The sequence below is a fragment of the Nerophis ophidion genome, linkage group LG06 (genome assembly GCF_033978795.1).
Source record: "Nerophis ophidion isolate RoL-2023_Sa linkage group LG06, RoL_Noph_v1.0, whole genome shotgun sequence".
Lineage (NCBI taxonomy): Eukaryota > Metazoa > Chordata > Actinopteri > Syngnathiformes > Syngnathidae > Nerophis > Nerophis ophidion.
The window spans coordinates 9,414,861-9,429,933 of NC_084616.1; positions in this window are offsets into that span (position 1 = coordinate 9,414,861).

Here is a 15,073-nt window from a genome sequence, read left to right on the forward strand (position 1 = left end):
GAAAATGGATGGATGGATGGAATAGCCTGGAAGCTAACAAGTATCAAAAGAGCCACGTCACCTGTTGCATGGAAGCAAATGTTGAGAATCCGAGACCGAATGAAAAACAAGGGCAGGCTTAAATAGAGGGGATAATCACAAAGCAGGTGCGTGTGAAAAATCAAGGGCAGGTGACACAAATGGGTTACTATGACAACGGAAACAAAACAGGAAGTGTCACCAGGAACTAAGGAATCGAATACTAAACAGATGTGACAAAAAACAGAACAGAAACCACAAAATGTCATGATCCGAGTGGCGGATCATGACAACGGAAACAAAACAGGAAGTGTCACCAGGAACTAAGGAATCGAATACTAAACAGATGTGACAAAAAACAGAACAGAAAGCACAAAATGTCATGATCCGAGTGGCGGATCATGACAACGGAAACAAAACAGGAAGTGTCACCAGGAACTAAGGAATCGAATACTAAACAGATGTGACAAAAAACAGAACAGAAACCACAAAATGTCATGATCCGAGTGGCGGATCATGACAATGGAAACAAAACAGGAAGTGTCACCAGGAACTAAGGAATCGAATACTAAACAGATGTGACAAAAAACAGAACAGATAGCACAAAATGTCATGATCCGAGTGGCGGGTCATGACAACGGAAACAAAACAGGAAGTGTCACCAGGAACTAAGGAATCGAATACTAAACAGATGTGACAAAAAACAGAACAGAAAGCACAAAATGTCATGATCCGAGTGGCGGATCATGACAACGGAAACAAAACAGGAAGTGTCACCAGGAACTAAGGAATCGAATACTAAACAGATGTGACAAAAAACAGAACAGAAACCACAAAATGTCATGATCCGAGTGGCGGATCATGACAAGATTAGCTTTTAAAAATGTTTTTAAGACGTGTATTAATATAAATTAGCATATTTAATGTTGCATCAGTAAGTTTTGAAAGTTTGCACTTTGCCAGCAGTTTGTGGTATTGATCTTCTACTGTGTTATCTTTGCGGCCCCAATCCAATCCAAGGTGACCGTCCAATGATTCACTTTCTGTTTGTCGTCCTCAGCTTTAAAAAAAAAAAAAAAAAAAAAAAAAAGCCGCCCCTCCTTATCTGTCACGCTCCTCTAATCTGCTGCGAGGAGGCGGCAGAGAGGCGGCCATTGTCCGGGGATGTGAACCCGCAACCTTTTCCAATTCCGCCAAAGCCCTTCCGCCCGGACGAGCGCACGTGGCGGACAAAGGTGGCGTTTGCTTTTCATTTCCTCCGCCGTGCTGCGGAGTCAGGCCGCCATTGTATCTGCCGCTGCTCCTTCACCTTCGCCGACACCGGCGGGATTGCGGCCGCCGGCGGACAGATCGATTCAAATTAAAAGTAAATACGGAGGAGGAAAGAAAAAAAAAAAACATGGAAAGGGGGTGAAGTGTGTTGAAGTGACCATAGGAAGAGAGCCGGCGTCATACGGAACATTCTGGAAGTACAAAAGCCATCAAAGGCAGTGAAGTTGTCACCTTGTGTAAATGCTAAATAAAAAGAGACTACAACAAATCATTTTCAACTTATATTCAACAGAATAGACGGCAAAGACAAGATATTTAGTTATTTTTTTGCAAAGGTTAGCTCATTTGGAATTGAATGCCTGCAAAAAGGTTTCCAAAAAGCTGGCACAAGTGGCAAAAAAGAGTGAGGAATGCTCGTCAAACACTTATTTGGAACATCCCACTGGTGAGTGGGCTGATTGGGAACAAGTGGGTGCCATGATTGGCTATAAAAGTGAAGCGAAGTATATTTATATAGCGCTTTTCTCAAAGTGCTTTACATAGTGAAACCCAATATCTAATTTTTACATTTAAACCAGTGTAGGTGGCACTGGGAGCAGGTGGGTAAAGTGTCTTGCCCAAGGACACAACGGCAGTGACTAGGATGGCAGAAGCGGGGATCGAACCTGCAACCCTCAAGTTGCTGGCACGGCCGCTCTACCAACCGAGCTATACCGCCCCAGCTTCTGTGAAATAATCACTCGTTCACAAACGAGGACGAGGCGAGGGTCACCACTTTGTCCAGAAATGCCTGAGCAAATTGTTTAAAGAACAACATTTCTCAACAAAGGAATTTAGGGATTCCACCATCTACGCTCCGTAATATCATCAAAAGGTTCAGAGAATCTGGAAAAAAAATCACTACACGGATCCCTCAGGTGGTACTGCATCAAAAAGCCACATCGGTGTGTAAAGGATATCACCGCATGGGCTGGGGAACACTTCAGAAAACCACCGTCAGTAACTACAGTTGGTCGCTACATCTGTATATGCAAGTAAAAACTCTACTATGCAAAGCCACAGCCATTTATCAACAACACCCAGAAACGTCGCCGGCTTGGCTGGGACCCGAGCTCATCTAAGATGGACTGATTCAAAGTGGAAAAGCGTTCTGTGGTCCGACGAGTCCACCTTTCAAATAATTTTTGGGGAAACTCTGGATGTGGTGTCCTCCGGACCAAAGAGGAATAGAACCATCCGGATTGTTCTAGGTGCAAAGTGTAAAAGTCAGCATGTGTGATGGTATGGGGGTGTATTAGTACCCAAGGCATGGGTAACTTACACATCTGTGAAGGCACCATTAATGCTGAAAGGTACATACAGCTTTTGGAGCAACATATGTTGTTAGTATGGACACCCCTGCTTATTTCAGCAAGACAATGCCAAGCCAGGTGTTACAACAGCGTGGCTTCATAGTAAAATAACATTTGTGGCACATTATGAAGGCTAAAATATGAGGCGGGAGACTGCTGAACAACTTAAGCTGTACATCAAGCAAGAATGGGAAAGAATTCCACTTCAAAAATGTGTCTCTTCAGTTCCCAAACCTGCACTGGGTGTTGTTGATAGGAAAGGCCATGTAACACACTGGTAAAAATGCCTTTTTTGCAATGTGTTGCTGCCTTTAAAGGGGAACATTATCACCAAACCTATGTAAGCGTCAATATATACCTTGACGGTGCAGAAAAAAGACCATATATTTTTTTAACCGATTTCCGAACTCTAAATGGGTGAATTTTGGGCGAATTAAACGCCTCTCTGTTTATCGCGCTGGAGGCGATGACGTCAGAATGTGACGTCGCCGAGGTAACACACCCGCCATTTTCATTTTCACATTACAAACACCGGGTCTCAGCTCGGTTATTTTCCGTTTTTTGGACTATTTTTTGGAACCTTGGAGACATCATGCCTCGTGGGTGTGTTGTCGGAGGGTGTAACAACACTAACAGGGAGGGATTCAAGTTGCACCACTGGCCCCAAGATGCCAAAGTGTCTGCCGCCAGACCCCCATTGAATGTGCCAGAGTGTCTCCACATTTGACCGGCGATGCTAAGACAGACATGGCACAGAGATGTATGGATAACCTGCAGATGCATTTGCAACCATAAAGTCAACGAAATCACAAAGGTGAGTTTTGTTGATGTTGACTGCCAGCTAATCGATGCTAACATGCTACGCTAATCGACGCTAACATGCTATTTACCGGCGGCGCTAAAGCAGACATGGCACAGAGATGTATGGATAACCTGCAGACGCATTTGCAACTATATTACGTTTCCTTCCACCCACATTTAATGCGAAACAAACACTTACCAATCGACAGATTTAAGTTGCTCCAGTGTCAAAAGATGCGAAAGTCCCGATCGTTTGGTCCGCACATTTTACCGGCGATGCTAACGCAGCTATTCGGCCATGCTATGGCTATGAATAGCGTCAATAGCTTCAGTTTCTTCTTCAATACTTTCATACTCAACCATCCGTTTCAATACACGCGTAATCTGTTGAATCGCTTAAGCCGCTGAAATCCGAGTTTGAATCCGAGCTAATGTCGCTATATCTTGCTGTCCTATTCGCCATTGTTTGTTTACATTGGCAGCACTGTGTGACGTCACAGGGAAATGGATAGTGGGTCGGAAAATAGCGAAAATCAAGCACTTTAAAGCTTTTTTTAGGGATATTCGGAGACCGGTAAAATTTTGAAAAAAACTTCAAAAAATACAACATGCCACTGGGAACCGATTTTTTATTGTTTTTAACCGTTTTGAAGTTGTGATAATGTTCCCCTTTAAAAAAAACAAAACATGGAATGGAATTGTGTGCAGTTAATTACACTTAAACAAAACATTTATTTTTTACAATAAAAAAATATGAACCTGAACCTGTCATCCAATGCATTTTCCTTATTTTCATGACTATTTACATTGTAGATTGTCACATCACTCACTCAATCAATCAATCAAAGTTTACTTTAATAGCCCCTGTGGAGGAGGGTGTGGCCTGCGGGCCTGCCGCGGAACGGGGTGTGCAAGGACCGGCCTCGAAGACAGCGACAGGATCAATCAATCAATCAATGTTTATTTATATAGCCCCAAATCACAAATGTCTCAAAGGACTGCACAAATCATTACGACTACAACATCCTCGGAAGAACCCACAAAAGGGCAAGGAAAACTCACACCCAGTGGGCAGGGAGAATTCACATCCAGTGGGACGCCAGTGACAATGCTGACTATGAGAAACCTTGGAGAGGACCTCAGATGTGGGCGACCCCCCCCCTCTAGGGGACCGAAAGCAATGGATGTCGAGCGGGTCTAACATGATACTGTGAAAGTTCAATCCATAGTGGCTCCAACACAGCCGCGAGAGTTCAGTTCAAGCGGATCCAAGACAGCAGCGAGAGTCCCGTCCACAGGAAACCATCTCAAGCGGATCAGCAGCGTAGAGACGTCCCCAACCGATACAGGCAAGCGGTCCATCCTGGGTCCCGACGAGCGGTCCATCCTGGGTCTCGACTCTGGACAGCCAGTACTTCATCCATGGTCATCGGACCGGACCCCCTCCACAAGGGAGGGGGTGACATAGGAGAAAGAAAAGAAGCGGCAGATCAACTGGTCTAAAAAGGGAGTCTATTTAAAGGCTAGAGTATACAAATGAGTTTTAAGGTGAGACTTAAATGCTTCTACTGAGGTGGCATCTCGAACTGTTACCGGGAGGGCATTCCAGAGTACTGGAGCCCGAACGGAAAACGCTCTATAGCCCGCAGACTTTTTTTGGGCTCTAGGAATCACTAATAAGCCAGAGTCTTTTGAACGCAGATTTCTTGCCGGGACATACGGTACAATACAATCGGCAAGATGGGATGGAGCTAGACCGTGTAGTATTTTATACGTAAGTAGTAAAACCTTAAAGTCACATCTTAAGTGCACAGGAAGCCAGTGCAGGTGAGCCAGTACAGGTATATATGTATGTATATATGTATATAAAGGTATATACAGTACAGGTATATATGTATGTATATATGTATATAAAGGTATATACAGTACAGGTATATATGTATGTATATATGTATATAAAGGTATATACAGTACAGGCGTAATGTGATCAAACTTTCTTGTTCTTGTCAAAAGTCTAGCAGCCGCATTTTGTACCAACTGTAATCTTTTAATGCTAGACATGGGGAGACCCGAAAATAATACGTTACAGTAATCGAGACGAGACGTAACAAACGCATGGATAATGATCTCGGCGTCTTTAGTGGACAAAATGGAGCGAATTTTAGCGATATTACGGAGAGTGGATGGCCCAGGTGGGCCCTGTTATCTAATCACCTGTCGCCTTTATTAGCAGCAGCCGCTATGACTATGAATTCGCTCAATAGCTTCAGTTTTTGGGGGATTTCGCATGGCTGCAGTTGTGTGTCCCCGAGTGTGCAAGAATCCAGAAGAGTGGAGTGAAGGTAAGAATATTTAACACTCATAAGAAAATAACAAAAGCAAACATAAAGCAGTCGTGCAGTTAAACGTTCTCAACATAATATTATCATCGAGCACTGAGGAGTGCTCGAGTGACACATAAATAGACACTAGTGTGATTGACAGCAGGTGTGAACCGCTACCAATCAACGAAAAGAGGAAAAGCAGTGCTCCGTGAATAAAACAGGAAACACAACAAAATAAGAGCACTGAACAGGAAGTAAATACAAAAACACGAAAAACTGACAGAAATGAAGTGACACATTGTCACAAGTTTCTTCTTCAATACTTTCACACTCCGACCATCCGTTTCAATACATGCGTAATCTGTTGAATCGCTGAAATCCGAGTTTGAATCCGTAAAATTTTGGAAAAAAAATACAAGCCACTGGGAACTGATTTTTATTGTTTTTAACCCTTTTGAAATTGTGATATTGCCATCCATCCGTCCATCTTCTTCCGCTTATCCGAGGTCGGGTCGCGGGGGCAACAGCCTAAGCAGGGAAACCCAGACTTCCCTCTCCCCAGCCACTTCGTCTAGCTCTTCCCGGGGGGATCCCGAGGCGTTCCCAGGCCAGCCAGGAGACATAGTCTTCCCAACGTGTCCTGGGTCTTCCCCGTGGCCTCCTACCGGTTGGACGTGCCCTAAACACCTCCCTAGGGAGGCGTTCGGGTGGCATCCTGACCAGATGCCCGAACCACCTCATCTGGCTCCTCTCGATGTGGAGGAGCAGAAATGTAGTTCTTAAGCACATTGCTTAAGGACAACATTTCTCAACAAGGAGTTTAGGGATTTCGCCATCTACGCTCCGTAATATATTCAAAAGGTTCTGAGAATGTGGAGAAATCACCGCACGTAAGCCACCTTGGATCCCTCAGGCAATACGGCATCAAAAAGCCACATCGGTGTGTAAAGGATATCACCACATGGGCTCAGGGACACTTCGGAAAACCACTGTCAGTCACTACAGTCGGTCGCTACCGTCAAACTTGGACTTGGACGTGGATCGTTTTCCCCGGGGTGCAAAGCGAATGGAGTGGAAACAGCGTGAAGGTAGAGACATCTTTTTATTTTAACACAAACTAAACACAGGAACAAACAAAAGGCGCGCACGAGGGCGGAAGTACAAAAACTGGGCTATGAAAACAAAAGACTAGCACAAAGGCTATAAACTATAAACATGAAACAAACCACTTGAACTGCGGCATGAATAACAAAAACAATGTGACTGAGACAAAGGAATGAGAAAAAGCAGCATGGATATCATGAGTGATGTTGCCAGAGTGAACAACAGAAACATCCATCCATCATCTTCCGCTTATCCGAGGTCGGGTCGCGGGGGCAAAAGCCTAAGCAGGGAAACCCAGACTTCCCTCTCCCCAGCCACTTCGTCTAGCTCTTCCCGGGGGGTCCCGAGGCGTTCCCAGGCCAGCCGGGAGACATAGTCTTCCCAACGTGTTCGGGTGGCATCCTGACCAGATGCCCGAACCACCTCATCTGGCTCCTCTCCATGTGGAGGAGCAGCGGCTTTATTTTGAGTTCCTCCCGGATGGCAGAGCTTCTCACCCTATCTCTAAGGGAGAGACCCAAACTCATTTCGGCCGCTTGTACCCGTGATCTTATCCTTTCGGTCATGACCCAAAGCTCATGACCATAGGTGAGGATGGGAACGTAGATCGACCGGTAAATTGAGAGCTTTGCCTTCCGGCTCAGCTCCTTCTTCACCACAACGGATCGATACAACGTCCGCATTACTGAAGACGCCGCACCGATCCGCCTGTCGATCTCACGTGATTCACGATTGTGATAATGTTCCCCTTTTAAATCAAGTCTTTGCAGTCTATTCAATTGAATATAAGTTGAAAGGTGATACACGTTGGTACCGGCGCCCATGACAGGTGATGGCATCGAGAAAAGTCTTGAACGGGTCTTAAGTGCAAACATCAAGACTTGCCTTTCAGATCTCACGACTTCTTTCGGACGAGTCCCAGTTATTTGTGTTAAAAGGGAATTATTAAAAGCCTGTGGCGAGTCGGCCCGGGCGACCTGTCAGGGAAGGAGACGGGAGCGTGCGGCGGCGAGATAACCTGCGAGGGACGCGGCGACTCCGGGCTCTTTGACAGGCTTATTAACGGCGGCGGGGGGGGCTATCGGCACGGCGATCGGGGGGGGGGGGGGAGAAGGAACGTTCTCTTATCGCCAGGACGGCGAGGATTAAAGCCTGGCCGGCTGTGATGAATTAATTATTCCCTCTTATCGCTCCGGTTTAAAGACGGACGGACGAACGGACGGACGGACGAGCGCCGCCCGACTCTGACGGAGGCGGAGACAAAGGTGGATTGTTCCATTCGTCGATGGTCAGGACGCAGGAAGTCACGGTCGGCCGTTTAGAGATCAAACAACTAATATTAGCATGAAAGCTGCTCAGCAGGTGGTCTTTCTCTATTGCCACAGGAACCTCACTCCCAGTTAACTTTTAGTTCAGGACATCCATCCATCCATTTTCTACCGCTTATTCCCTTTTGGGGTGGCGGGGGGGGCGCTGGCGCCTATCTCAGCTACAATCGGGCGGAAGGCGGGGTACACCCTGGACAAGTCGCCACCTCATCGCAGGGCCAACACAGACAGACAACATTCACACTCACATTCACACACTAGGGCCATTTTAGTGTTGCCAATCAACCTATCCCCAGGTGCATGTCTTTGGAAGTGGGAGGAAGCCGGAGTACCCGGAGGGAACCCACGCATTCACGGGAAGAACATGCAAACTCCACACAGAAAGATCCCGAGCCGGGATTTGAACCCAGGATCACCTGCTAGCTGGCACTGAGGAGATCAAACAACTAATATTAGCACGAAAGCTGCTCAGCAGGTGGTCTTTCTCTATTGCCACAGGAACCTCACTCCCAGTTAACTTCTAGTTCAGGACATCCATCCATCCATTTTCTACCGCTTATTCCCTTTTGGGGTGGCGGGGGGCGCTGGCGGCTATCTCAGCTACAATCGGGCGGAAGGCGGGGTACACCCTGGACAAGTCGCCACTTCATCGCAGGGCCAACACGGATAGACAGACAACATTCACACACTAGGGCCCATTTAGTGTTGCCAATCAACCTATCCCCAGGTGCATGTCTTTGGAGGTGGGAGGAAGCCGGAGTACCCGGAGGGAACCCACGCATTCACGGGGAGAACATGCAAACTCCACACAGTCCTGGATTTGAACCCAGGACTGCAGGAACTTCGTATTGTGAGGCAGACGCACTAACCCCTCTGCCACCGTGAAGCCCTAGTTAGGGACAGTAATTAGAAATATATAATAAACATATTAAACATGTATAGTAGGCATTAAAACAGGGGTCACCAACCTTTTTGAAAGCAAGAGCTACTTCTTGGGTACTAATTAAAGGGCTACCAGTTTGATACACACTTCAATAAATTGACATAAATAGCCAATTTGCTCAATTTACCTTTTAATAAATAAATCTATATATATAAAAATGGGTATTTCTGTCTGTCATTCCGTCGTACATTTTTTTTCCTTTTACGGAAGGTTTTTTGTAGAGAATAAATGTTAAAAAAAAGACTTAATTGAAGGGTTTAAAAGAGGAGAAAACAGGAAAATACATTTTTTTGAAACAAAGTTTATCCTCAATTTCGACTCTTTAAAATTCTAAATTCAGCCGAAAAAAATGGAGAGAAAAACTAGCTAATTTAAATCATTTTGAAAAAATTAAAAATATAATTTATGGAACATCATTAGTAATTTTTCCTGATTAAGATTAATTTTAGAATTTTGATGACATGTTTTAAATATTTTAAAATCCAATCTGCACTTTGTTAGATTATATAACAAATTGGACCAAGCTATATTTCTAACAAAGACAAATCATTATTTCTTCTAGATTTTCCAGATTTTAAATGAAATTCAAAACATTTAAATTTGATTCTACTGATTTTCTAGATTTGCCAGAATATTTTTATTTTATTTTAATCATAAGAAGTTTGAAGAAATATTTCACAAATATTCTTCGTCGAAAAAAGAGAAGCTAAAATGAAGAATTAAATTAAAATGTATTTATTATTCTTAACAATAAAAAAAAAATACTTGAACATTGATTTAAATTGTCAGGAAAGAAGAAGAAGGAATTTAAAAGCTAAAAAGGTATATGTGTTTAAAAATCACAAAGATTAAAATTTAAAAAAAATATGGCAAATCTAAAAAATCTGTCAAATCAAATTTAAATCTTATTTCAAAGTCTTTTGAATTTCTTTTAAAATTTTTGTTCTGGAAAAAATAGAAGAAATAATGATTTGTCTTTGTTAGAAATATAGCTTGGTCCAATTTGTTATATATTCTAACAAAGTGCAGATTGGATTTTAACTTATTTAAAACATGTCATCAAAATTCTAAAATTAATCTTAATCAAGAAAAATTACTAATGATGTTCCATAAATTCTTTTTTCAATTTTTTCAAAAAGATTCGAATTAGCCAGTTTTTCTCTTCATTTTTTCCGGTAAAATTTAGATTTTAAATTTAAATTAATTTAAATTTTAAAGAGTCGAAATTGAAGATGCCCTGCGATGAGGTGGCGATTTGTCCAGGGTGTACCCTGCCTTCCGCCCAATTGTAGCTGAGATAGGCGCCAGCGCCCCCCGCCACCCCAAAAAGGAATAAGCGGTAGAAAATGGATGGATGGATGGAAATTGAAGATAAACTATGTTTCAAAATGTAATTTTCATTTTTTTCCTGTTTTCTCCTCTTTTAAACCTTTTAAAATGAATCTTAATCAGGAAAAATTACTAATGATGTTCCATAAATTATTTTTTAAAAATGTTCAAAAAGATTTGAATTAGCTGGGTTTTCCCTTCATTTTTTTCGGTAAAATTTAGAATTTTAAAGAGTAGAAATTGACGATGCCCTGCGATGAGGTGGCAACTTGTCCAGGGTTTACCCTGCCTTCCGCCCGATTGTAGCTGAGATAGGCGCCAGCGCCCCCCGCCACCCCAAAAAGGAATAAGCGGTAGAAAATGGATGGATGGATGGAAATTGAAGATAAACTATGTTTCAAAATGTAATTTTCATTTTTTTCATGTTTTCTCCTCTTTTAAACCGTTAAAATCAATCTTAATCAGGAAAAATTACTAATGATGTTCCATAAATTATTTTTTAAAAATGTTCAAAAAGATTCGAATTAGCTGGGTTTTCCCTTCATTTTTTTCGGTTAAATTTCGAATTTTAAAGAGTCGAAATTGAAGATAAACTATGTTTCAAAATTACATTCTCATTATTTTCCTGTTTTCTCCTCTTTTAAACCGTTAAAATGAATCTTAATCAGGAAAAATTACTAATGATGTTCCATAAATTATTTTTTTTACAATTTTCAAAAAGATTCGAATTAGCTGGGTTTTCCCTTCATTTTTTCGGTTAAATTTCGAATTTTAAAGAGTCGAAATTGAAGATAAACTATATTTCAAAATTAAATTTTCATTTTTTTTCCTGTTTTCTCCTCTTTTAAACCGTTAAAATCAATCTTAATCAGGAAAAATTACTAATGATGTTCCATAAATTATTTTTTAAAAATGTTCAAAAAGATTCGAATTAGCTGGGTTTTCCCTTCATTTTTTTCGGTTAAATTTCGAATTTTAAAGAGTCGAAATTGAAGATAAACTATGTTTCAAAATTACATTCTCATTATTTTCCTGTTTTCTCCTCTTTTAAACCGTTAAAATGAATCTTAATCAGGAAAAATTACTAATGATGTTCTATAAATTATTTTTTAAAATGTTTTAAAAAAGATTCGAATTAGCTGGGTTTTCCCTTCATTTTTTCGGTTAAATTTCGAATTTTAAAGAGTCGAAATTGAAGATAAACTATATTTCAAAATTACATTCTCATTATTTTCCTGTTTTCTCCTCTTTTAAACCGTTAAAATGAATCTTAATCAGGAAAAATTACTAATGATGTTCTATAAATTATTTTTTAAAATGTTTTAAAAAAGATTCGAATTAGCTGGGTTTTCCCTTCATTTTTTTCCGTTAAATTTCGAATTTCAAAGAGTCGAAAACTGAAGATAAACTATGTTTCAAAATTAAATTTTCATTTTTTTTCCTGTTTTCTCCTCTTTTAAACCATTAAAATGAATTTTAATCAGGAAAAATTACTAATGATGTTCTATAAATTATTTTTTTTAAATTTTCAAAAAGATTCGAATTAGCTGGGTTTTCCCTTCATTTTTTTCGGTTAAATTTCGAATTTTAAAGAGTCGAAAACTGAAGATGAACTATGTTTCAAAATTAAATTTTCATTTTTTTCCTGTTTTCTCCTCTTTTAAACCGTTAAAATGAATCTTAATCAGGAAAAATTACTAATGATGTTCCATAAATTATTTTTTTTAAATTTTCAAAAAGATTCGAATTAGCTGGGTTTTCCCTTCATTTTTTTCCGTTAAATTTCGAATTTTAAAGAGTCGAAATTGAAGATAAACTATGTTTCAAAATTAAATTTTCATTTTTTTCCTGTTTTCTCTTCTTTTAAACCGTTAAAATGAATCTTAATCAGGAAAAATTACTATTGATGTTCCATAATTTTTTTTTTTTTAATTTTCAAAAAGATTCGAATTAGCTGGGTTTTCCCTTCATTTTTTTCGGTAAAATTTAGAATTTTAAAAAGTCGAAATTGAAGATAAACTATGTTTCAAAATGTAATTTTCATTTTTTTTCCTGTTTTCTCCTCTTTTAAACCGTTAAAATGAATCTTAATCGGGAAAAATTACTAATGATGTTCCATAAATTATTTTTTTTAAATTTTCAAAAAGATTCGAATTAGCTGGGTTTTCCCTTCATTTTTTTCCGTTAAATTTCGAATTTTAAAGAGTCGAAATTGAAGATAAACTATGTTTCAAAATTACATTTTCATTATTTTTTCCTGTTTTCTCCTCTTTTAAACCGTTCAAATGAATCTTAATCAGGAAAAATTACTAATGATGTTCCATGAATTTTTTTTTTTTTAATTTTCAAAAAGATTCGAATTAGCTGGGTTTTCCCTTAATTTTTTTCGGTTAAATTTCGAATTTTAAAGAGTCGAAATTGAAGATAAACTATGTTTCAAAATGTAATTTTCATTTTTTTCCTGTTTTCTCCTCTTTTAAACCGTTAAAATGAATCTTAATCAGGAAAAATTACGAATGATGTTCCATAAATTATTTTTTTTTAATTTTTAAAAAGATTCGAATTAGCTGGGTTTTCTTTTCATTTTTTTCGGTTAAATTTCGAATTTTAAAGAGTCGAAATTGAAGATAAACTATGTTTCAAAATGACATTCTCATTATTTTCCTGTTTTCTCTTCTTTTAAACCGTTAAAATGAATCTTAATCAGGAAAAATTACTATTGATGTTCCATAATTTTTTTTTTTTTAATTTTCAAAAAGATTCGAATTAGCTGGGTTTTCCCTTCATTTTTTTCGGTAAAATTTAGAATTTTAAAAAGTCGAAATTGAAGATAAACTATGTTTCAAAATGTAATTTTCATTTTTTTTCCTGTTTTCTCCTCTTTTAAACCGTTAAAATGAATCTTAATCGGGAAAAATTACTAATGATGTTCCATAAATTATTTTTTTTAAATTTTCAAAAAGATTCGAATTAGCTGGGTTTTCCCTTCATTTTTTTCCGTTAAATTTCGAATTTTAAAGAGTCGAAATTGAAGATAAACTATGTTTCAAAATTACATTTTCATTATTTTTTCCTGTTTTCTCCTCTTTTAAACCGTTCAAATGAATCTTAATCAGGAAAAATTACTAATGATGTTCCATGAATTTTTTTTTTTTTAATTTTCAAAAAGATTCGAATTAGCTGGGTTTTCCCTTAATTTTTTTCGGTTAAATTTCGAATTTTAAAGAGTCGAAATTGAAGATAAACTATGTTTCAAAATGTAATTTTCATTTTTTTCCTGTTTTCTCCTCTTTTAAACCGTTAAAATGAATCTTAATCAGGAAAAATTACTAATGATGTTCCATAAAAAAAAAAAAAAATTAATTTTCAAAAAGATTCAAATTAGCTGGGTTTTCCCCTTCTTTTTCGGTTGAATTTTAAAGAGTCGAAATTGAAGATAAACTATGTTTGAAAATGTAAATTTAAATTTTTTTTCGTGTTTTCTCCTCTTTTAAACCATTAAAATGAATCTTAACCAGGAAAAATTACTAATGATGTTCCATAAATTATTTTTTTTAAATGTTCAAAAATATTCGAATTAGCTGGGTTTTCCCTTATTTTTTTTCGGTTAAATTTCGAATTTTAAAGAGTCGAAATTGAAGATAAACTATGTTTCAAAATTAAATTTTCATTATTTTTTCCTGTTTTCTCCTCTTTTAAACCGTTAAAATGAATCTTAAGCAGGAAAAATTACTAATGATGTTCCATAACTTATTTTTTTTTTAATTTTCAAAAAGATTCGAATTAGCCAGTTTTTCTCGTCATTTTTTTCGGTAAAATTTTGAATTTTAAAGAATCGAAATTGAAGATGCCCTGCGGTGAGTTGGCGACTTGTCCAGGGTGTACCCTGCCTTCCGCCCAATTGTAGCTGAGATAGGCGCCAGCGCCCCCCCGCCACCCCAAAAGGGAATAAGCGGTAGAAAATGGATGAATGGATGGAAATTGAAGATAAACTATGTTTCAAAATTAAATTTTCATTATTTTTTCCTGTTTTCTCCTCTTTTAAACCGTTAAAATGAATCTTAATCAGGAAAAATTACTAATGATGTTCCATAAATTATTTTTTTTTAATTTTCAAAAAGATTCGAATTAGCTGGGTTTTCCCTTCTTTTTTTTCGGTTAAATTTCGAATTTTAAAGAGTCGAAATTGAAGATAAACTATGTTTCAAAATTAAATTTTCATTTTTTTTCCTGTTTTATCCTCTTTTAAACCGTTAAAATGAATCTTAATCAGGAAAAATTACGAATGATGTTCCATAAATTATTTTTTTTTAATTTTTAAAAAGATTCGAATTAGCTGGGTTTTCTTTTCATTTTTTTCGGTTAAATTTCGAATTTTAAAGAGTCGAAATTGAAGATAAACTATGTTTCAAAATGACATTCTCATTATTTTCCTGTTTTCTCTTCTTTTAAACCGTTAAAATGAATCTTAATCAGGAAAAAATACGAATGATGTTCCATGAATTATTTTTTTTACAATTTTCAAAAAGATTCGAATTAGCTGGGTTTTCCCCTTCTTTTTTTCGGTTGAATTTTGAATTTTTAAGAGTCGAAATTGAAGAT